General features: G+C 32.6%; 1 protein-coding gene across 3 annotated transcripts in view; it reads left to right on the forward strand.

The window, feature by feature from the left end:
- Positions 1 to 26,144, forward strand: part of LOC145247550 (uncharacterized) — a 94,980-nt gene that overhangs the window by 28,073 nt on the left and 40,763 nt on the right. The window contains exon 1 of one of the 3 annotated variants that reach the window (XM_080109392.1): positions 5,351 to 6,152. The exons of the other annotated variants lie outside the window; for them this stretch is intronic. The gene's annotated coding sequence lies outside the window, so the exon portion shown is untranslated. Of the gene's footprint in view, positions 1 to 5,350; positions 6,153 to 26,144 lie in introns of those variants that run through there. 3 annotated transcript variants of the gene reach the window in all.

A 26,144-nucleotide genomic window follows, 5' to 3' on the forward strand; every position in this document is an offset into this window, starting at 1 on the left:
GCCTGTCATCTGTAAAAATCCTACACAAGTAAAGTAATTTCTAAAAGGAAATGAATCGAATGACAATTCTTTAATCTTTAAAATATGATGCTGCAGGATTAACGTATGACTCTGAAAGAAATATTTACATAGTTGCTTTTGACGTATCGATGACGAAACCTGACACTCAGGTGACTAAAATTATGTATGCATATTTTTATGAGGAAAACACGGATTGTATACTCTTCTCAGAGAGCTTCGCCATACGACTGAGAACAAAATCTTAGCCCAGAAGCGGATTTTTTTTTTTTTTTTTGATGTGCATGAATAGGGTCCAGGGGCGGCTGTTTTGATGTGCGTGTGTGTATTAGGTCCAAAGGAAGTTATTTTGATGTGCGTGCGTGATTAGGGTCCGGGGGGAGGCTGTTTTGATGTGCGTGAGTGATTTGGGTCCGGGGGCGGCTGTTTTGATTTACGTGCGTAAATTTGGTCCGAGGGCAGCTGTTTTGATGTGCATGCGTGAATTAAGCCCAAGGGCAGTTGTTTTGATATGCGTGAGTGAATTGGGTCCTTGGGCGGATGTTTGGATGTGCGTGCGTGAATTGAGTCCAGGGGCGGCTGTTTTGATGTGCGTGCGTGAATTGTATTTGAGAGCAGCTGTTTTGATGTGCGTGCCTGAATTGGGCATAAGGTCAGCTGTTTGGATCCGGGTGCGTGAACTAGGTCCGAGGGCAACTGTTTTGATGTGCGTGCGTGAATCGGGTCCGGGTCGGTTGTTTTGATGTGCGTCCGTGAATTAGCGGGCTGTAAGGAATACCCCTCGCTTTACAACATACAGCGCCTGATATCTCGAAATGGTCACCTATTTGGTACTCAACCTCGCATCACACCCGTTGTGTTAATGTGCTTATACCATATGTAAAAGATAAGAAAATTAACAATTACGTAGAAAATTCGAATAGTCCTGAATTCCTTTACACATTTATCTCCCTTTGTTTTAAACAAAAATGATGACTCCAATAACTCTTTGTTTCTAACACAAACTATATCATAGATATGAATGAATATAAAAATATATATTTAAAAGTTTTTATTCTTTATAAAAATGTCAAAATTGTTACGAATAAAAACAATGAAGATGTATTATCGTCTATTTTTTTTCCTTTTTTATTCCTTATTCTTCCACCTACTTATGTACGACTATCTATAATATATATCGCTCTGATGATTTATTTGACGGCAACATCGACCATACGCAAGATGAAACACGTGTAAGACGTTTGTGAAAAGTAAACACAAAAAACCGCGTATATATTAAAAGTAAAAGAAATAAAAATTATGATTGTGAACTAACTTCGTGTGGTAACTGGAATGTGTGTGTGTTCATATATAATTATAGCAAATCTGAATTAATCCGTGAGGTAAAATACCAGGTTGAGAAACTGGCCTTTTCTCGGGGGTAGATGGGACTCTCTTAAGCCGTGATAAGAACCCCATCTGGTGATGGCGTCACGATGAAAAACTCCCTTGATAGCTCTAGTGGAGCATCAAGTATTCAGCTATGGACAAAATTTAAATTACACTGCAAACTCGTGTAATGAGTTCAATCTCGGTTACGGCCGCGCTGAATGGATGAATTCATCGACGTTTGATTGTATAAAATATTTTCCAATATATATTAATCGCACAAAATATGTCAAACTGTTCCTTCAATCTCTCAATCAGCGCATTATTGTGTCATCTATTTCTTCAGAATGGTTTCCTTGAATCGTGTTTTTTTTTGTAATTATTCCGATTAACCGTGATTTACAATTTACCCATCCAGTTATCCATTCATGCGTTTCTGTCTGTTGCTTTCATCCTCTCTCAAGAGACAGTGCTGCTAAATGCGACACTCCACAAAATAAAAGGAAATAGCTCATGAAAACCAAAGTTTTATATGCAGACACCCGACAGTTTATATAGAAACCATTATAGATACGTAGCATATTATTTTTAATGTAACCGCCATCAACGGAGACAACCATCACAAAACTGGCGCGAAATGAGTCAAACGGTTTGACAACTATATGCTTGTCAATACCAGCGAATTCGTCCACGATAACGACCTTCAGAGAATAGACAATCAGTGGACGTGCTTGTTGGTCTTGGCTTCGATCACGCCGCAGAAAATAATCAAGAGGTTGCGAATGGGTTAGGATACCAGAATTAGGTGGTAAGGAACGATTTTTGAGTAGCTACGCTATGAAAGCTTTTGTTCTTTGTGTGGAAGTGAAGTTCTGCCATAAGATGTAGTGGTTTCCGGCAATTTCGTCCAATTTGGGCGTCCGCATGCTCCTGGGCACCTCCTGATATTTCGTGTACGCTTTGTAACGAGATTTTCTGCAGCACTTTGCATGTTTGGTGTCCCCCCCCACGCCACTCTTACTTTATGCAGTATCTATTACTCTCGCTTCCTTTACTCCGCGGATTAAGGACTATCCACTTATCTAGTGTTTCCTTTTCAGATTAAATATGTTTTTAACTCATTTCAAAGTGTTTTTTAACATGTTTTATTAACTGTTTGCTCGTATCATAAGCTCTATTTCCTATTTGGTTTTATCGAGCTTTTACATCTGGCTGAGATAACTTTATAAATATTAATTCTTTAATATTTATAATGTACTTTAATTTAGTTGTATTGGATTATTTTGGTAAATTTAATTGTAATTTATATATATATATATATATATATATATATATATATATATATATATATATATATATATGAAATAAAATGGAGGTGGAAGGACCTGGATACTCAACGTTTCGCCCGATTTATGCGGGCTTCTTCAAGAGGGATGGTCATTGAAGAAGCCCGCATAAATCGGGCGAAACGTTGAGTATCCAGGTCCTTCCACCTCCATTTTATTTCATATCGTCGGATTTAATCCAGCTCAACAATCATATATATATATATATATATATATATATATATATATATATATATATATATATATATATATATATAGAGAGAGAGAGAGAGAGAGAGAGAGAGAGAGAGAGGGTGACCAAAAAAAAAAAAGAAGCTAAATGGAGGCCATCTAGAACATGCTGTAGAACGGAGAAAAAAAGACCAAAGACCCTAGTGTTTTGATGTGATGTTTTGAATATAATAAACTAGTTATGACCAAAGTTCATTTCATTCGGACAAAACACTAAGAAACGGGGCCTAATAAGAGTTGGGGCCCGTTCTTTTGGGTCACCCTGTATATATAATATTTGATTTATATACATGAAATTATAGAAGATATAATATATTATGGATCGATCCTCAGTATTAACTTTAACAGTGCTCAATACGTGAGTATAGCTAAGTAGTAAGTTATGAAAATATATTTATGACAATTGAGCTACACAGACTTTTCCACGTTTCATCCTTTCATTAACCTGAAGAGTCCTCACAAGGATGAAACACGGAAAATTCAGTGCAGCTTAATTGCCATAAATTCATTTTCATTACTTACTATACATGTACAGCGAACAGTAAGAGACTCATTTTTGGTTTCTGTCTTTTTCTTTTTAACAAACAAACCCCGTTTTGCATCTCCAAGCTGAGGGAATTCTTGGCGTCATTCTGGTAACCTAGGGACAGTATTTTCTCAAAGTAGATCCTTCTTTGTCTGATCATCCTACAGTTCGATTTAGATATATATTTATATCCTCTTCTTAAGCATTATCTTTTCCTTCGGGAGGACGTTTGGTTTATTATTAGAGTCGTCTCTTTCGGGTAATATCGATGGGTCTGTTCACGGCTATCTGTATAATTTTGCCGAGTGCGGAATCGGGATGATTTTTTTTCCTCACATTAAACTGCCTTGTGCCATGTGGTCCTTTGTGCTACGTATGTTAACTCGAACTGTAATAAGAATTGCCGTAAATTAAGACGCATGTGTCCTTGTATGGATGAATCTAAAGCAGGAATAGCACATTCTTCGGCGTTTAGTATTGTCAATATTAACATTTGATTCCGTTTCACGGAGTTTATGCCAATGGCCTAACGTAAATAAAGGACTTCTTCAGCTCCTGCTTTCCATAACAATTTAGGCATATTCTGATTCTAATTTTGGTTCGGTCATCCTCCAAGACATCAATTCTCTTTCGGGAGAGAATTTCCCGCCCTTTTTCTCATTCACATAATCTAACTAAAGCTCAATGGATGAATTAAGCGTTGACATCTTTTTAGCATATATATATATATATATATATATATATATATATATATATATATATACGTGTACATATATATACATATACGTATACATATACATACATACATATATATATACATTTATATACATATATATACATACATATATATACATATATATATATGTATATATATGTATATATATATGTATATATATGTATATATGTATATATATATATGTATTTGTATACGTATATGTATATATATGTATACGTATATGTATATATATATACGAATATATATATATACGTATATATATACATATACGTATATATATACATATACGTATATATATACATATACGTATATATATACATATACGTATACATATATATACATGTATATATATATATACATGTATATATATATATACATGTATATATATATATACATGTATATATATATATACATGTATATATATATATACATGTATATATATATATATATATATATATATATATATATATATATATACATGCATATATATATATATGTGTGTGTGTACATATGTATATGTAAAGCTACCATTAACTATGCTCGATACGAAGATGAGGGAAGAATCTTAACATAATTTCGAAACATTTTAGTACTCGATCTTTTATAATAAAGATATAATTTTTAATTTGTACCAACACCATTAACTGCCTGAGGACAACTTGTGAGAGTCGAAAGTATTTTCAACAAGAGGGAATTCCTGTGTCTACTAGAACCTAGCATGCGATCGTCGGTTTGCTTATGACAAAAGGAATCGGAACAAATATACATAAACTTTTGATACAAACGATAGATTGTGGGTTCGAATCCTGACATAGTTAACAATGTTGATGAGATGTAGTACGGCGAAACACGTGTTCCTGGTAACTATTCTCTCTCTCTCTCTCTCTCTCTCTCTCTCTCTCTCTCTCTCTATCTATCTATCTATCTATCTATCTCTATCTTTCTCATATATATATATATATATATATGTGTGTGTGTGTATAAAGAGAGAGATAACCTTCGTACGACAAGAATCGTGTCCGTAAGTAAATATTTATCTATATCTACCCTCTCTCTTTTGCTCTATCTCGCTCTCTTACCTTCTAGAGAGAGTGAGAGAGTTATGACATTAGTCATCCTTGAGTATCTGTTGTCCGTATCTGCCATTTTGCTAACTCCAGACGTTTTACAGCCCATAATTCACTATTTATTCCTTTTTATTTATTTATTTATTTTTGTTACATCTCTTTTTGCCATCATCTTTCTACATCATATTTGGTCGTCATCTTTTTCCATCATATTTGGTCGTCATCTTTTTCCATCATATTTGGTCGTCATCTTTCGTTCTTTGCTACGTGTTTTATCGCATCGTCTTTCCTTCATCAACCGTTCCTTTCTCTCTTTCTCTGTCTGTCTGTCTATCTGTCTCTCTTTCTCTCTCTCTTTTTTCTCTCTCATTCTTCCCTCTCCTTCTTTTCCTCTCAACTCCTACTCTTCCTTCTTTTGCATTGTTATCAACCACCGCAGCTTTCATGAAATACTTACACCTCTCTACCCCTCCCCCTCTCTTTCACACATACGCTTTCATTGTCGCTTTCTTTCGTATGATATTAAACGTATCCCCCGATTTGATTTGACATAGTTCATATTTATTATCTGATTTATATTCTTTAAAAATAATTCCTTCTCTCTGAAAACATATACATTAAAAAAAAGGATTTTACTAACCCGATTCGTTTTCCATTTAAACCATTCACCTATTCTACGTATATAGACGCACGCACATACTTATATGTACTTATAAGCAAAAACATTAACCAATTCTGCCTTTACACGTCACGGAAACTTTTTGTATATTTCATCAAATTGGAGTTACTGCGCATGCCTACGCGTATTTGTTGTGCGCATAGCAATAGATTCATTATATCTGTTGCCCCTGGCCAAAAAGGTGAGTCCTTTTTGTTTAAATAAAATCTTAGCAATTTTTGGGATTCTATTTCATGTATTTGGTTTTATTTCTCTTGGCCATCGTGGCATCTTGTCTTATTCTATGTGTGGTCATCTGTATAATGCTTCTCTTTATATTTGTTATATCTAATGATGGATAAAACAGATGATGCGAGGATACGATTGGATATATATGTACGTAGATAATGCGGAAAGCAACATGGCGAAGAAATGGGCGTGCTCATATATTATTTTTTTACAATTTTATGAGAAATTTTTTAACTACTATAAGAACGAGGAATTGAAAAGAAAAACAGAATAATTATCTAGTATTGTAATAATAAGATTTTATACATTTTATAGTTTAATGTAAATTTGATATGTTGAATCTTTTCCTAATAAAGACTTGAAATGTCAAAATAAATATTTTGTTTTAAAGTAGACCTTTTTAGTGTTATTATGTACGTGTATCTATCTATCTGGATGCGTGCGTTTGTGCGTACTTTTTCCTTGTTGGCGTAAGGTTTTAACTACTAAAGATATATATATCTATATATATATCTATATATATATATATATATATATATATATATATATATATATATATATATTACCTAGACCCTAAAATAGGAATATAATTCATGACAATTTTCACTTTTTAAATGAACTTTTAATGAACAATTAGTTTAACTTTTTTTAACTACAAATACTCTAATATCTTGCGTTTTGCATTTTGTATCACGGAACAAGTTATAAATTTTTTTAATGTTCCTTTTTTTTTCACTTAAAAAAATGATTAATTTGCACCAGTTCAAATAGTAACCACATCATTAAGATATAATTTATAGATTTATAGTTTGTTGTGAGTAGAAGCTCAACTTTAATTGGATGTGCTTTTATGATTTCTTTTTATCGAACGTTCTTTGGCAATCTATGGGAAAGGGCGTGTGAAAATGCAGGTAAGTAATTTCTCATATCAATTTCTAATAAAAAAAAAAGCATTTCTTTACGTTATTGTATTTCTATTATATAATGGTTTTCTGAAAAAAAAAAAGACGTCTATTTATATGATATATTATTGAGCTATTTTTGTTCTTTGTTTTTTTTTATATCTATAAAATTTTCTTCTCTCTCGGGAATGTTTCCATCCATCACGTTCAATTGTCATTAACTTTCCATTCCTCCTTGTGTTGCCAAGTGTCTGCAAAAAACAAAACAGATTTTATTATAAACAATTGTTGGATCATAAAACTTGTATTTGTATACATTTCCATACGATTTAATGCGAACGGCTCCGAATCTGGGCATATCTCATTAACTCCCTGTCGACATTTATTTCAGTTGTCTTTAACCTTCAATCAACAGTTTCAATTGACAAAAAATAAAACTTTATTTAGTAGATTTTTTTTATTAATAATAGATTAACACTCATCTACAAATTCTGTATAAAATTGTATTCGCATTATTTTTTGATTAATTTTTTAATATTTGTTGGTGTCGTTTCTACGCACACATATTCAAGGGTGTTGGTGCGTGATCGCCTTTCTTTTGTCATTACGTCATAACTTCGCAAGAACAGGATCTAAACTAGTGTGGCAATCCGCATAGATTTATGAAATCAACACACACACACACACACACACACACACACACTAAAAAGAGCTCTCGGTTGGTTTCAATAAAAAGCGGGACAATGTTGGCAGCTGGTTTGGCTGCCCCATACCCAGCATTACAACCTCCAAACGAAGAAAGAAACATTATATATATATATGTCTCGGAGGATTTTTAACCTTTCAAACTATATAAAAAAAAATTATTTAATTATTTAATTTTTATATATATTTTTTAATATTCGTTGGAAAACTATTTACTCAGTAAGTCATTTAATCACCTGCAATCAATGCATCGACTTGCTCTCTCGAATTCACAATAGTCTTAATGTTAATTTAAGGGATCATCAGCTGTTTACCACAAAACACTTTATATATATGGCGACGCAGACAGAATAAGATTTGATAATATATTTATATAATAGTTCTAAAATACTTGTGTCTGTGTTAGCAATGCCATTATAGATCTTTATATATAAATATATATAAATATATATATATATGCGTGTGTGTGTGTGTGTGTGTGTGTGTGTGTGTTTATATATATTTATATTTGTCTGTGTAAGTAAATGCATTTTTTCCCAAATTTTATCAGTTTATTCAAACTGGGGATGGCGCATCCTACCGAATTCTAAGCATTTATCCGCTACCTTATATATTCCAATCGAAATATCTTTATAAGATTCTGATCGTCCCTTTAAGTGCAATTGTTTGAATCACACTTGCACTTGGTTCATCGGGTATATTTGTCAGTTTGTTTGTTTTTATTTTAATGTGAGTTTACGAGTCCAATTTCTCCTATCACAGAGATCTTCCTAAGATTCCAATTTTCTTTTGTTGATGCTATACATAAGACCTTGGTATTTCGTTATCTGTTTAATTCAGCATTGTTGTGGACATTTATGTACGTGCGAAAGATGTGCGAGTAGTACGAGTTGTCGGAAAGTTAGATGCGTGTGTGTATGTACTATGTGTGAAACCGAATAGGACATTCTCTGGCAGCTGATATCATTTATAGTCACATTTGATTTCTATTTGGTGTAACGCTTATTGCCTAACGGTTAGAATCTCGAAGATAAATGGTCGAGCTTCGATTTCCGCTTGTTTGTCTAGCGGCACTGAATAAGTGTGCTACAACGAAACAGTCTAGCGTTGGATTGTATATGAGAGAGACTTGGACTTGTAAAATAAAATCTGTATGTAGGTATTACTTGATCCGGGATCGAATCTTCCAGCTGACAGTAATCGTAACTCCCTGTACTACTGATTCCCGAAAAGATGAAATACTAGTTCCTGTAGGTATTAGAACATAATTATATATAAATATAATTTTAAAAAAATAAAATTAAGAAAAAATATAATCATAGTAATAATTATATATATATATATATATATATATATATATATATATATATATATATATATATATATCGTGCATTTATTAGTATATAACTTTTATTTCAATATTTATTCTAGCAGTGCTAAATACATAAGCAGGGCTGTGTAATTGTATAAAATATACTCATAGCAATTAAGCTACCCAATAACGTTTGTGCTCCATTCCCTAGGGAAGTCATGGTTTAAAGATCTTATAGCACTTGGGAATAAAATACAAACTTTTTAAGCTTACATATCATAATGTATTTGTATATATATATATATATATATATATATATATATATATATATATATATATATATACACGCGCGCGCAACTTGTGTGAAACGTCTAACTGCAGTCATAAAAATTTTCGTAAAGGCAGATATAAATGTGTATGCATGCGTGTGAATCGCAAAGTAGTTGCTATTAGAATTGTAAACTTACGTAAACACAAACGCATACACGCACACGCGCGTGTGTGTGTGTGTGTGTGTGTGTGTGTGTGTGTGTTTACGTAAGTTTACAACACTTCCAATGACAACTAATTTGTGATTCACACACATTCATGCACCCATATCTACCTTTACGAACATTTTTATGACTATAGTTAGACTTTTCACACACATTGCGTGTGTATGTATTTCAGGTTTGCGTACCTGAGCGCGGCTACTTCTGTATATATCTTTCTCGGAATCGCACTTCCCAACGACTTAAAAATAATCGGCTTTCTTTAGTTTCTTTTTCTTGGCGTGAAAAAAATGGGTTAGATTCTTTGAAGCGAAACCTGTTGGTGTTGCCCACAAAAAGCAAAATACCTGGGTTGGCTTTAAATAAAGTAAAAAAGAAAAGAAAAAGAAATATTTGAGACAGGAAAAATAACATAAAAGATTGTATAAATTGAGGTAGTGAACTGGTTACTCTGAAAATATATACATATATGCATACACGCACTTGTTTTCAAGGTTTCTCCTAGTTTTGCTATAGCCGAAATGAATTCATTTTCCCAACTACACTCGGTGTTTTTATTTTAAACATAACTTATTACGGAAAAAAATAAAACTACGCACTCATCAATTGCTATATTTAATGTATTTATTAAAAATTATTGAATTATTAGCTACGAATTCTGGTTGTTCCCTCATTTAGAATTATGCGTCTCCCCAACAACTATCTGAGCAATGGCCGCTCCTAGACAAATATGTCGACGATGACGTAATCTTTCTAACGAAGCAGTTCTGGCTACAAAGATTTGAAAAGGCGTTTTTTTTTTTGTTTTTTTTTTATCTAATTCATTTATCAACATTTTTCATTTCACCAAAAAGTAAAAATATATATAAAAGGTTTCTTTTATAGTTTAAAAAAAAAAAATTCGACAGTTTCAAAAGATGTTCTAAACGCCGAAAATCCAGAAATTGCTTCCTATTCAAAATTAACCAAAAAGAAAACCTTCGTTATTTTTGTTCTGTTTTTTTTTTTTTATATAATAAAAAAATTGTATATGTAAACTATTCCAGAACTTATTTTTAGCAGCTTTATTTTTTAATTATTAAATGAAGTATTGCAAATTGAGATAAAAAGTCGCGCCCTTATGTATATGTGTGTGAGTGTGTGTGTATGCGTGTGTATGTAGCTGTGTGCGCACGCGCACGAGATCGGACAAATATACATTGTCAACGCTTGTACCAGCAAAATTTGAATAACGCCCATGCCATTTAATTTTTACCGATTTATACGTAATTAAGAATTGTACAATTTAAATAAACAAAAACTAATAATAACTATATTAAAATAACTTACGCTGATAAAATACATTTATCAAACCGTAAAAATAATATACCCATTTATATTAAAACTATACATTGCTATGTCTGTTTGATATTAGCTCTTGTAAATCTCACGAGCAGGAGCTCACTTTACCTCTACTAATTTCTGGTATATATATATATATATATATATATATATATATATATATATATATGTGTCATCCACATACAGTACTGTTTCACAGTTCATCAGTGCGGCTAGACAAGCAACTACCTCAAGCCAGGATCGAAACCCGATCGCTCACATGACAGTCGAAGCTTCTAACCGTTGCGCTATACGGCTAGTGCTATGCGGGCAGTGAATTAACAATGTTTTTACATTATCCAAATAAAAACGCTTTTAAGTACATTTTTACTGCATATACGATTGTTTTATTCAAATCGGAAATTCAATTTTTAAAATAAAATAACAGACATATATATATATATATATATATATATATATATATATATATATATATATATATATATATATATATATATATATATATATATATAATGTGTGTGCGCTAAGAATTTAACCTCTAACATTAGAAGAGAATCGAATACACACGGCAAATCCTGGACGAATAAGTGGATCGGATGTAGCTATATCAACAATAATAAATAAAATGTATTACGTTTATCAATTTAATGCAGTTGTAGAGGATTTATTATTAAAATGTATATGATTGGAATCAAAATGTATCTTACATCTATGAGTGCGTGTCCGTGTGTGCCTGTGTGTACATATGTGAACGTCCGCCTGAGTTCGCGTGCGTTGTTTTCATAATTATAATGGCTACAATTGTAATTGTTTTTAAAAAAATAGTACTACTATTAGAAATAGTATGAAACAAAAAAAAAATAAATTAGTATACAAATTTATACATACCTAAATACTTACCTGTTTTTTTAAAATTTTTTCTCAAGCTAGATATTCGCATTATACGCGTACATAACCAACTTTTCAAAGTTTCTCAAAGTTCTCCCCGCTGTTGCGTTCTCTTGGGAAACGAAATACTTGTTTCAAACACAATGGCTGGTTTCATTAAAATACTTTTATATACTGTCACCCAAAACAGTTAGTCTTTAGGTGAGACATTAGAAATATTTCTGCTGCCAATAAATATATACTTACATATAGAAAAATATGTTTGCACACACACACACACACACACAAATGTTAATTTACGCAACTTTTCTTGCTGTACTATTATATAGCTTTCTTTCTTCTACTACGGAAGTAGGATCCCTGTCGTCGTATTTTAAAAACTTTTTGTGTGATATAATTTTCAAAATTTATTATAGATTTTTTTAAAGAAAATTATGACTGTAGGCGTATATCTAAAATAAAATGATGGTTTTTAATGTAAATATATTTGCTGTTTGAGTAATATATCGTTTTCTGCAAGAAAATCGTTTGTTTTCGTTGTGCGGTAAAATGGCGCTAAATTTAAAATGGAGAAAACGTCCAACTTTTTTCGCTTACTCGATTGTTGTCGTCGGGCAATCGTTTGAATTATGCTATTCAAAATGATACAATCGATAATATATTCGTTATTTTATTTAAAATGCACCCCCCCTTTTTTTTACTAAAATGATAGTTATTAAAATAAGCAAAGAAAACACATCAACTTTAATAATCGTGAAATTTCCCCCACCGGAAGTTGTCCCGAAATACAAATGGACACTATAATAATTGTTAAGCACGACAAGCATGAATACATACTGAAAAATAAGTAAATCATAACTAATTCAAAATAAAAAGGAAGTTTAACATAATAGTAAAAATAAGAATAAATAATTGAATCGTTAATATTTAGCCAAATATTTTTTTTAGAAACTAACTCGAATTAAAATAATATAAAATAGGCAATATATGACATGCTAGTACGAAACTAAGGCTGAGAAAATATAATTTAAAAATAAATTTAACAAGAAAATGAAAAATAACAGCACAATCTATATAACTAAAACAGTAGACGTATGTGTGTGTAACAAAATTAACAGATAAAATCTCACATAACATTGAAATTAACAGGCAATAGTAGCTATACACCAAGGATGGTTTATAATCAGTAAAATCTTTGTTTAGGTTGATTATTAACGCGTACAGACATATATCAGCAAGTTGAAATGCGAAATGTTCATTTCAACTGGTCGACATGTTTTTGCTTCTTTCTGCGCATGCTCATATAAAATTTATTGTTTCAAGTTGTTTAATATTTAGACTTCATGTTTCTTTCGATAACAACATTAATAGAGCAGGCAGTTGGAATGCTAAATGTTTACCTTTCGATTCGAGCTGTTGACACCCGGTTATTCTTTGTTTAACTTTTTCCATCGTGTCTTTTTAATAATAAATGCGAATATTGTCGTGATTTTATATCAATTTCAACGTATTTTACGCCAAGCGGAATCAAAATATTTATATACAGGCTGGGAAAATAAAATTTTTCTTTTTAATTTCTTACAGATTTATACCGTCTTTTAAGACGATAAATATGCTTTGACAATTATTATTTTATTTATTTATTTTATTTATTTATTTATTTATTTTATTGCCGAAAAATCCCTCACAAACGAAGACGAAATTCAATGGAAAACATTTATACTTTCCTTAAGTAAATCTTTCACGAAAGGAGACAAATTCTAAATATAGTTTAGCGTAACTTTAATTAAATTATTTTATTATATTTAATTAAATTATTATATTTAATTAAATTATCTTATTATATTTAATTAAATTATTTTATTATATTTAATTAAATTATTTTATTATATTTAATTAAATTATTTTATTATATTTGATTAAATTATTTTATTTAATTAAATTATTTCATTATATTTAATTAAATTATTTTATTTTATTTAATTAAATTATTTTATTATATTCAATTAAACTATTTTATTATATTTAATAAAATTATTTTATTATATTTAATTAAATTATTTTATTATATTTAATTAAATTATTTTATTTAATTAAATTATTTTATTATATTTAATTAAATTATTTTATTATATTAAATTAAATGATTTTATTATATTTAATTAAATTATTTTATTATATTCAATTAAACTATTTAATTAAATTATTTTATTATATTTAATTAAATTATTTTATTTAATTAAATTATTTTATTATATTTAATTAAATTATTTTATTATATTTAATAAAATTATTTTATTATATTTAATTATATTATTTTATTTAATTAAACTATTTTATTATATTTAATTAAATTATTTTATTATATTTAATTAAATGATTTTATTATATTTAATTACATGATTTTATTATATTTAATTAAATGATTTTATTATATTTAATTAAATTATTTTATTATATTTAATTAAATTATTTTATTATATTCAATTAAATTATTTTATTATATTTAATTACATGATTTTATTATATTTAATTAAATGATTTTATTATATTTAATTAAATTATTTTATTATATTTAATTAAATTATTTTATTATATTTAATTAAATGATTTTATTATATTTAATTAAATTATTTTATTATATTTAATTAAATGATTTTATTATATTTAATTAAATTATTTTTCTTTAAATTTCCTTTAGATAATTTTGTTTTTCTCTAAATAGCTTTTCCTTTATTTAAATATATTCCCTCCTTTTCTATAATTCCTCCTTTTCTTTTTTTTGTAAAGAATTATATATATATATATATATATTTCTTTTATTCATTCATCGATTAGATAAACAAATATTAATCTCAAACCAAAATTCTACAGCTTCCAAATGTTTTTTAAAAAGTGTTCCCCATAAATTTACTGAAATCAAATATTTTAAAGAAAAATATGAAAACACAAAATAAAGGTTTATTTTAATACAAAATAGAAATTTGCGTAACTAAAAATATAAATAATTACATTTTGAGAAAACAATATTCATGTCAATGACATTTTTTAAATAATTGGTCTCTGACTAAAATATAACTTTTTCGGTAAGAAAATCAAATAAGGCTTACAAAGCACACGTAAGTTTAAATAGAACCTTAGACATGACATGAATCCGAGGGAATTAAAACTATCATACCCATCTTAAATTAAAAGAATATTGGTAATACGCAAAATGCGCATAAATGTTCAGGGAAAATCGAGAGACAAGGAGACAGAGAACCATCAATACCTCATTTAAACTTTTTTAAACTTTGACCCCTATTATAGCCCCTTAACATTTATCTTTTGGGCTCAAGTCAAGTTATTAAGTTATATTCATGTCCAAGGAACCTATATCTAAAATTTCAAGTGTTTAGGCCCAAAACTGTCAGCGGAGTTTGGTAGAGTTATCAAAGGTCAAATCGTTGAACTTTGACCCCTTAACAGCCAAATTTCTGGCTGAAAACCTATCACATAGATTTTCCCCAATCTCCGTACCCGGTATATCAAATTTCGAGTCTGTAGATTAAAAATTGACAGAGTTATTGTGTAGGGAAATGTACACAGACAGACATACAGACAGACACACAGACACGTTCACTTATATATATATATATATATATATATATATATATATATATAGAGAGAGAGAGAGAGAGAGAGAGGTGATTTAATTTCATTTCGAAATATTAACAATAAACAGTTTAGTATACAAAATGAAATTACAGTTTTACATTTAATTTTCGCCATTAAAAATATTATTTTAAAGAATAATATTTAGTTGGGGGTTCTACTTTTTAAAGGTGACTTAGGGCAACATTTTGTGTGTGTGTTGGGGGGGAGATTAAATCGGCTAATAATTGTGAAATCAAGTATTAATAAATGTGTTGATATTGCGAAATAACTTCCTTAACTGAATCGGCGATTTCACGGACTAAATTTACTTGGTGCTTGTTCGATCGATTATTTTAGCGTTTTAAATATCTCTTGCAAAATAGCCTTATTTTTGTTTCGTTAAGGCTAGTTATTTCAACAAGATAATTGTCTCCCTTGTCATAAGCGCCACTGGGAACATCACACAGAACTAAAAAAGATAGGAAAACTCAAAATTATAAGTAAACTACGTCCCCCCTGCCCCTCCAATAAAAACAAATTGTAGTGTTGGCATCGATTGGCATTACATCAAATAGCCGTGAAGAGTCGAGGGGAATGGAAAGCCCGAGTAGAGAAAGTACTAATTAGACCTTCATTGGATTAATGCGAAGAAGACCGGAAGACTGGGGAGGTTTATTGCCACCCAAATTTCGGTGATGCCCAATGATCATTGTCAGTGAGAATGTTGCGAGGGGGTAGAGTACAGGAAATCTGGGGAGCCTTGTTGTCACTTAGACTTCAAGAAGACACATGATGATAATTTGATGATGAAAGCTTGGTCGGAAGATGATGTGTAACAGAGCACACATGAGCACGTATGAAAATATCAGCAGCAGCCGAAGGATTGATGGCAAGTGGCTGTATTAGCAGCAGGAGCAGCGTTTGAACGCGTATGCAAATTGGCAAGTGTACCACGTGGATGTGTAAAGTAAAGGCGAGAATAGGCCGGCTGTGGCTAGCGTGCGGTCGGAAGAAAGAGAAACGTAAGACATGTTAGATGGACATGTGGCAGTGTGAAACTTTTTAAGCTGGCGTCGAGATGGGGATAATAACCGTAATAGATGCTTTTGTTAAAAAAGGGAAACATACCGACCCGGATTTTTGTTTTTTCTTTCGTTTGTTTGTAACGGCTACGTTATAGATGATGATGATGGTGGTGGTGGTGGTTGTTTGTGATGATGACTTTGTTGGCATTTGTATCCCTTAAAGCTTTCTATTTAAAATTCTTTTCTAGAAGGCTATCGGGTACCTACAGGTGGGACCACGTTCCTAAACAAAAGTTTCTTTGGAACGAACTAGATTAAAACTCGAAACGCTCAGGTCATCAGTCCATGTCATTAACCACTAAACGTTGTTGAACATCATTCATTGTATTTATTTGCTTCCCACGAGAGCAAATTAGGCATGAGGCCGTTTTTAAATGTGGAGAGAGTGCAGGGGAGAGGGAAAGGGGGGACAGCTCCCTCGAGAGGAGGGGAGGGGAGCCGGTAGTTAGAGCCTCCTGATATATAGGGTTACCCCAATATGGACCAGAAACTCATTGCCACAAGGGCAAGGGTCTTATATGTGGGGTTGCTCCCACATATGGTCTTTAGTGCAACATCTGCTGGAATAGATACTACACTTTGATCTTGTTACCCGAGCCACGGGGGCCAGGGAATGGACGATATTGAACATCATCCGTTCCCCAATTCTGTGCCAATCAGATGAGTATTGCTGGCATTCGTTTCCCTGGCCATCTTAAGTGAAAGTGATGTTTGTGGAACGAACTGGATTCGAACTTGGGACACCCAAGTCGGCAGCTCGTGTCGTTAACCACTTGACTACTTCATGATTTGGATGATAGATGATGAGGAGGCGGGTGGTGGTGGTGGTGGTGATGGTGGTGGTAGTGATGATGATGATGATGATGATGATGATGATGATGATGATGATGATGATGATGAGGTTGGTGATGATTTTTTAGCATCATTCATTCATTTTTTTATTACTATTATTTTACTTCTGTGAAAGTTGTCAAAAATTAAGGGGCCCTCTACCTGGGGCTAACACTTGAACTCTATATGAGATACATAGATATTCGAATGTTCCATTAAAGTTCTTTATCTCTCAAACACTGAGTTAGTAAAGAAATTAAGAACATAATTTTTCTTTCCTCAATTAACCATTTTCATATGTGGTATTTTTCGTTTTGTTCTCTTGGTCTTACTGGATTCCAAGATTAGAATTTATCTAGTCTGTTGGAGTATCCAGCTTTGTGTTATTACTTGAGGAAACATCACTTGGAAAAGGTGCACTATTTCTCGTAAAAACTAATGTGAGTTAGCCATAGTTAGGAGATCTGATTTGGGCAGCGAATACTATGTGATTTTGAATATTTGGTCAAGGTTTACTTCTAGGGGGAAATATCCTCACGCCAGAATAATTTCGCTTGTGATTACGAATAAAGTCTTACCAGTTCTTATACGACTCATTAAAAATGATCGATCACTCACAAAACGGGTAAGATTTTGGGAGAGTTGAGTGACAACAAGTCTCTCCAGGTTTCAAGTACTTTCCGCTTCTTTCAATTATTATTACAACTCAATTTGAGTTATCGCATCATCCGTTTACCATTGAATGTTTGCTGATAACTATCGATGGCTCTCTTGGAATTTGCGTGAATCTTATAATTCCAGTACTCTCGTTTCTCTTTCAGTCAAGGTTTAAACAACACTTTAATTCCCGGGTATTTTCATGCTACTAGAAAGTTCACGATCACATTCTGTGACACAAAAGAAGTCGTTGCTAGCCTTTCTCTGCTCTGTCGTGATTTTCATAACAGGTGCACGACTGAGCTTCAATACTGAATTCTGTCTTATTTTGTTTCTTGCTTTCGCAGTTGGTTTCCACGACCGCAAATTCTAAGACTTTACTGTTCCAGTAAGTTTTTTTTTTTATTACACTACGAAATTATTTATTTCCTCTCATAAAATATAAGTTTCAAAATTCGACATATTAAGGAATAACTTGCATATCTTTGCATATTAATAATTATTTTTTTTAAATTTATTTATTAATGATATATCTAGAATATTAAGCATTCCTTTCAACATAAAATTTATTTGATAACTAGCAGAGATCCGACATTGACCGTATTGAATGTTTAACATTCCCATATTTTTATCATCGAAATCGGTTAAATCGTCCATTTTTCAATCAAATCGATTGATTGCCTGCTCTATTTGAGGATCCATCGGATTGAACCGGGAGAAAATTTCACATGCCTCTCGCAGTGACTTAGTCCACAATATATAGTAGTCTACATTGCACTGTAGAGAACCTACTGTTGATTTTATTAAATTATTTATATATATATATTCGCTTGAATAAATGTTTAAAGTGCAAAAGTCAAATATCATGGTTTAATCATGTTTTAAATAGAAACATTCATTTCGAACGTGCCCCTGTCATATCAAATAACTACTGTTGATTTTATATGCCTTGCTTTTCTGCTTGTTTGGAATCAAACTTCTCAAATGCACTTGTGATATAAGGTTGTGTAATGTGTTACCTTTAGTCAAAATCTCCTGTTTTGTCCTTCATCGGATTTTTTCGGTTATCGATTTACGATACTTATCGAGGAAATGGAACACGTACATCAAGTTTGTTGCCAAGGTCGCTGGAAAGATGGTTGGATCCTTCTACCGCTTCAGAAGATATCTCACTACTGATACAATTCTCTATCTATATAAAAGCCAAGTACGTCCAAGGATGGAATACTGTTGCCATATCTGGGCAGAAGCTGCTAAAAACAGCCTATCCTGCCTTGACAGAGTACAAAATAGACTTCGTGGCTTAGTGGGGGATGCCCTTTTCTCTTCCCTGCAACCTCTCTCCCACAGAAGAGACCTTGCGAGCTTATCCTTGTTTTATCGTTATTTCCATGGCAGGTGCTATTCTGAACTCCAATCTCTGATCCCTCCTTGCCAATCTTTCACGAAATACACTCGTCTAGCTGAATCCACTGTCAAAAGTTTCCCCCACTCTTTATCTGTGCCTAAATCAAAAATCAAAACGCGGATTCCATGGACAAAGCTTCTTTCATAGAACTACACACCTGTGGAACTCTGTTCCGTCTGCCTGCTTCCCACCTGACTACAACTTGTATGTGTTCAAGTCCAACGTTAACAAATTCCTAATGAACCGCCCCCTTAAGTAAACACTTCATCAAATCTCCACACTAACGTAATGTACTTGCAATAACCCTTATCCCTGAGTAGCTTCCGGACCTTGATAAGTGGTGATCACTGTGTAAAAAAAAAAAAGGAAATTACTATACAAAACCTATCTAAGAACACTTTCAGATACATGAGGTGCAATAGGTCCAGCTGTTAGGAAATTTATAACGAACGAAGTTGCACACAATTACATGCAAAGTTGATTTCATGCAATAGTAGGATCACTCGTATTCTCAAATTATCTCTCCTCTGTTTTATATATATATATATATATATATATATATATATATATATAAATAAATATATATGCACATATATATATGCATATACATATACATATATATATACATATACATATATATACATATATATATATATACATATACATATATATGCATATACATATATATATACATATACATATATATGCATATACATATATATACATATATATATGCATATATATACATATATACATATATATATATACATATATATATATACATATATATACATATATATATATATACATATATATATACATATATATACATATATATACATACATTGCCCGGTCGCACAATACGCTTAAACATGATATTTTAATTTATGCAGATTGCGTATGAATTATTATAGAACCAATCCTCTATTGATTATTATATATTACGAGGAATAATTTGCCCGGGGGTCTTTTTCGAAAATAAATAAAATAATAAAAACAATAATGATAATGTTTATCAAATTTTATTAGTCTTTGTTTACAATATTACATCAGCTGATATGTGAGCTTGACGATGAATGGCTTTGAAAAGGAACTTCTAATCAATGTGTAGTTTTAAAATATGTAAGCGAAGAAATAATTTGCGGCGATTTTAAATTGTATATGTTCTGGTAACTCATTAATAAGAAAACATAAGAATAAAATGGTGAGGTACACCCGAGCTTGTACAGGGGATCATTCGAAAGCTCCATCTCTCAGCTATATCTCCAGATGATAATAAATCTGTTTTAGAAGAAGAAATGATTTGCTGAGATTGTATTATCTCCCTTGGCCGGTGCAACGTAAAATATTATCATGTGAATTTGTTTTCAGTATCTATAAGTGTAAAAGCTATTTTAAATGTCGGATTTTATCGATTTTCGATATTTATCTGATAAATTCTTGCACAAAACATATCTAAGAATAGTGAGAGTCATAATAATTAGCTTTGTGGTGGATTTGCAAAAGGTAAGTTGCGAAACGGTTGAGCTTATGAGGAAGAAACTCGCAAACACGCACACACAATGACTTTCATATAATAATAGATAGAAGATAGATATATCTTTTTGTTGTTTTATTTTACTTCAGCCGAAGTTCTCAGATATCAAGGGACCCATTAGCTGAGTCTAGCACTTGAAATCTGTATGAGACACATAGATAATCGTACATTCTGTTAATGTTCTTTATCTCTAAAACATTGAGTTATTAAAGAAATTGACAACATAATATTCTTCTCCCCAATGATGCTGTAGTATATTTTTATGTTAGTCCTTTGGTCTTAATGGATTCCAAGACAAGAATTTATCTAGTCTGGTGGAGTAGCAAGCTTCGTGTTATTACTTGAAGTAACATCACTTGGAGAAGGTGCACCATTCCTCGTAAAAGCTAATGTGGGTTAGCTATAGTGAGGAGATCTTATTCGGTCAGCGAATACTATGTGATTTTGAATATTTGGTCAGGGTTTACTTCTATGGAAAAAGTATCCTCATGCCAGGTTGTCCTGACAAACCCCTGTACAGAGAGACTTTAGAAACTCGAGGATAGTGTCTAGTAGGCATTCTAGTTCTCTCCAGTAGGCATTTATTTTTTTATACGGTGGGCACCACTTATCAAGGCCCAGAAGCCACTCAGGGATAAGGGTTATTGCAAATACATTACGTTAGTGTGGACATTTATTGAAGCGTTTACTTGAGGTGGCGGTTCATTAGGAATTTATTTACGTTGGACTTGAAGACATCCAGGTTGTAATCAGGTGGGAAGCAGGCAGACGGAACAGAGTTCCACAGGCGTGCAGTTCTAAGAAAGAAGCTTTGTTCATGGAATCTACGTTTTGATTTAGGCACAGATAAAGAGTGGGGAACATTTTTGACAGTGGATTCAGCTAGACGGGTGTTTTTCGTGAAAGATTGGCGAGGGGAGACCAGAGATTGGAGTTCAGACGAGCACCTGCCATGGAAATAACGATAAAACAAGGATAGGGTCGCAACGTCTCTTCTGTGGGAGAGAGGTTGCAGGGAAGAGAAAAGGGCATCAAGTTCTCTCACATAGATCTGTGTGTGTGTGTGTGTGTGTGAGAGAGAGAGAGAGAGGGAGAGAGAGAGAGAGTAAAGAAATGATTCGCTAGAATTAGATTAGCTGCTTCCGTATCTATCGCTTCAGACTTTGCGTGTTTCAGGACAGTTTGTTCTTGTATTCCTTTTTACTATTAGTTCTGAACATTTTTCATCCCGAACAGAAAACAAACATTACGAAACATTCCTTACGTCATGTCAACACTGAAATAGTGCAGCCATTGTATAAAGACACGGGCCACATCCTGCTTAAAGGCTGCTAACCATTAAAAAGGAAAACTTAAACAGCAAGGTTAATATGCGTACATGTGCACCTGTAAAGATTAGACGAGTCTGCAAGTGTGCTTAACTAAATAATATACACTCCTAAAAAAAACATTGGAATTGAAAGGGAAATTCCTTACGAAAGTTAAATTGCAAATAAAAGCTTTTGTGTGTGTGTGTGTGTGTGTGTGTGTGTGTGTGTGTGTGTGTGTGTGTGTGTGCGTGTGTGTGTGTGTGTGTGTGTGTGTGTGTGTGTGTGTGTGTGTATGACTAAACTAAACAAGTCTTATGTTTCAGAGTTATTATTAAAATGAAGATTTGTTTTTATGTTCAATATTATTCTCACAACGTTTCGGTCGATATAACCTTCGACCTTCCTCAGGTTGTGGTTAACGAAACAAGAGCAAGCTGCAGCCGCAGATTAAATAGTGGGGTTCTTTCGCAATTCTGTAGATATTCCAGAGTTCGACAAGACACAAATGAAGAAGGTCGAAGGTTGCATCTACCGCAATGTTTTGAGAATAATATGACCAGAAGTCCAACCAAATAGCCGAGTCTGTCTCTATTTTCATGTCTCATTTTGATGAAGACTTACACACACTTCTTCCACAGATGAAAACATTTTTGTTCATCCCATAAAGTACAATTTTTTTCTCTCACGCCTTTTTTCAAGTGCACGAAGTAATAATCTTATTGTCTTTGTTAAATGTCGTTCAGATTATTCTCTCTTCACCTCCACCCCCCCCTCTCTCTCTCTCTCTCTCTCTCTCTCTCTCTCTCTCTGTATTACTTTCTTCTTCTTCATATATATCACCATACAATTTCTTTTACCTTCGCTTTTTCCTCTACTTTCTTCTTTTTTTCTGTTTTCCTTTCAATCGTGTTCATGTTCTCTGGCATTAATGTCATTCTAATTCTCCCTGTCTCAATCCCTTACTCTCTCTCTCTCTCTCTCTTTCTCTCTCTTTCTCTTTCTCTCTCTTTGTTCCTGTTTCTCTCACTCTCACTCTCATATTCTCTCGTCAGATTACCATGCAGATCCTTGTAAAGCTTTGGATCAACAATGTCTTATCAAAATTAACACTAAATACGACCGTCAGTCAACACGTAATCAAATATCCAAATACGCGACATTCTTAAAAACCAGAATTAATTAACAATTGTCTTGCAAATGAAACCCAATATTAAATGCGGTAATAGGAACGGAATATTCATTTAGTGCGGAATGAAGAGCAGACACTGAACATCGCATGCTGGAATAATTATCACCATTCTCCGAAACCTGATAGTATAAAATATTTCAAATATTCGCTTCATCAGATTCTTATAACTGTTATAGTTTTTTAGCTTTTTCTTTCTTTTGTTTTCTTTAGGGGGGGGGTACTTTTTCTTTAGTCAAAAAATATTTGATGCATACAACAAAAGGGTGGAGTATCTGTTTTTAATTACATAATTTATTATCTTGAAACTCGTGTAATAATTATAAAAAATAAAAGCAGTAAACCATAAATACAATTTAATAATTATAATGGTTGATAGGTGCATAGTTTATACACTTTAGTCTCGCTGGCACCACACTAACCGATATAGATATACTTTATATTTGTTTTTCCATAAGCATTAATACGTTGCTACACAGTCATGAGCATACGTCGATCATTTAGTTTCTAGAGACCTCCTCAAACGATAAAGCTTATACGAAAGCAAAACTTACAAAAAACTAGCTGACCGAAACATGCTCACGGCTGTGTAGCAACATATTACTGCTTATGTAAAGACAAATAAAAAGTATACATTGCTCTACTTCGATATTGAGCACTTTTGTGTTAATATCGTGGAACTTAATTACTTTACCTCTAGATATATATATATATATATGTATATATATATGTATATATATGTGTATATAAATATGTATATGTATGCATATATATATGTGTATTTATGTATATATATGTGTGTGTGTATAAATATGTATATGTATGTATATATATATATGTGTGTGTGTGTATATATATGTGCATATTCATGTGCGCATGTATATGTATGTATATGTTTTTTTTTGTTTTGTTTTTTTTTACAAGGAGGTCACCACTTATCAAGGCCCGGAAGCCACTCAGGGATAAGGGTTATTGCATGTACAATACGTTGTACGTTAGTGTTGAGATTTCATAAAGTGTCTACTTAAGGGGGCGGTTCATCAGGAATTTGTTTACGTTGGATTTGAAGACATCCAAGTTGTAGTCAGGTGGGAAACAGGCAGACGGAACAGAGTTACACTGGCGTGCTGTTCTAAGAAAGAAGCTGTGTTCATGGAATCTACGTTTTGATTTCGGCAAAGATAGAGAGTGGGGAAACTTTTTGACAGTGGCTTCAGCTAGACGGGTGTTTTTCGTAAAAGATTGGTGAGGGGGATCAGAGATTGGAGCTCAGACGAGCACTTGCCATGGAAATAACGGTAAAACAAAGACAGGCTCGCAACGTCTCTTCTGTGGGGGAGAGGTTGCAGGGAAGAGAAAAGGGCATCCCCCACTAAGCCACGAAGTCTATTTTGTACTCTGTCAAGGCAGGATATGCTATTTTTAGCAGCTCCTGCCCAGATATGGCAGCAGTATTCCATCCTTGACGTACTTGGCTTTTATATAGATAGAGAATTGCATCAGTAGTGAGATATCTTCTGGAGCGGTAGAAGGAACCCACCATCTTTCCAGCGACCCTGGCAACAAGCTTGATGCACGTGTTCCATTTCATATAAGGAGTAAAGGTCAAACCCAGAAGCTTGTCAAAACATTGAGCTTCTCCTAGACGAGAGCCATCCATTACAATTGATGCCAGATGGGGATCAAAGCGTTGATGGTGTAAAGATAGGAGCTTGGTTTTAGATGCATTAAAGGTAACCAGCCACGTCTTCCCCCACTGAACTACACGCTCGAGATCAGAGGAGAGAGAATCAGAGAGAACTTTGTCATTTACAGCCTTTGATGTGCTGCCGTAGATGGTCGTATATATATATATATATATATATATATATATATATATATATGTATATTTATATATATGTATATATATGTATATATGTATGTAACTGTTTCCCCCACCAAACTTGTTTGGTGAGGAGAGTGGCTAGTCTCCCTGAAGGATGAAAAACAAGACCTTCCAAAGGGCGAATGAACCATTTTTCGGGGTTAACGGCCAAGTAGCACCGTGTGTTTGTGTGTATGTATGTGTGTGTTGGGATGGAGAGGGCTCCTGTAAGCCGTGGTGAAGGCAACCTTTCTAGCAAAAGCAAATCTCCGATTTAAAAAACCATAAAGCGGGAGACCAGTACCCGCATTAAGCTGGTCTGCAGTTTAACTGTATATATATATATATATATATATATATATATATGTGTATGTATATATAGAGAAATACATATGTATATATAGTTATCCGAGCAGAACAGTGAATTACCTGTTTATCTAGCTTTCTATACATCGATCTATCTATCTATCTAACTGGCGAAATAAACAAGAGATGTGAAACAATGTTTTGATAAGTTTATCAAAACCTGTCAAAACCAGTCAGCATAAATGTGCGTGTGTATGTATATCTGGTAGGAACCAAAACGGGTTAGAATTTCTTTAAAAGGCGACTAATAGGGATAACACAAACCTCAATAATTAAGGTTAAGCTTGTATACAGAACAAAAGGGGGAAAATAATAATTAGGGGCGTAGGATAAATATGCCACTTATGCCTAGGTATTTCGAAAACTAACGCTTCTCATCAAAAGAGGAGATAAGGTGCTAGGTAACATTAGAAGTTTTTCAAGTTT

This window comes from Euprymna scolopes, chromosome 25 (assembly GCF_053919585.1).
Source record: "Euprymna scolopes isolate OS-2025 chromosome 25, ASM5391958v1, whole genome shotgun sequence".
NCBI classification, from domain to species: Eukaryota; Metazoa; Mollusca; class Cephalopoda; order Sepiida; family Sepiolidae; genus Euprymna; species Euprymna scolopes.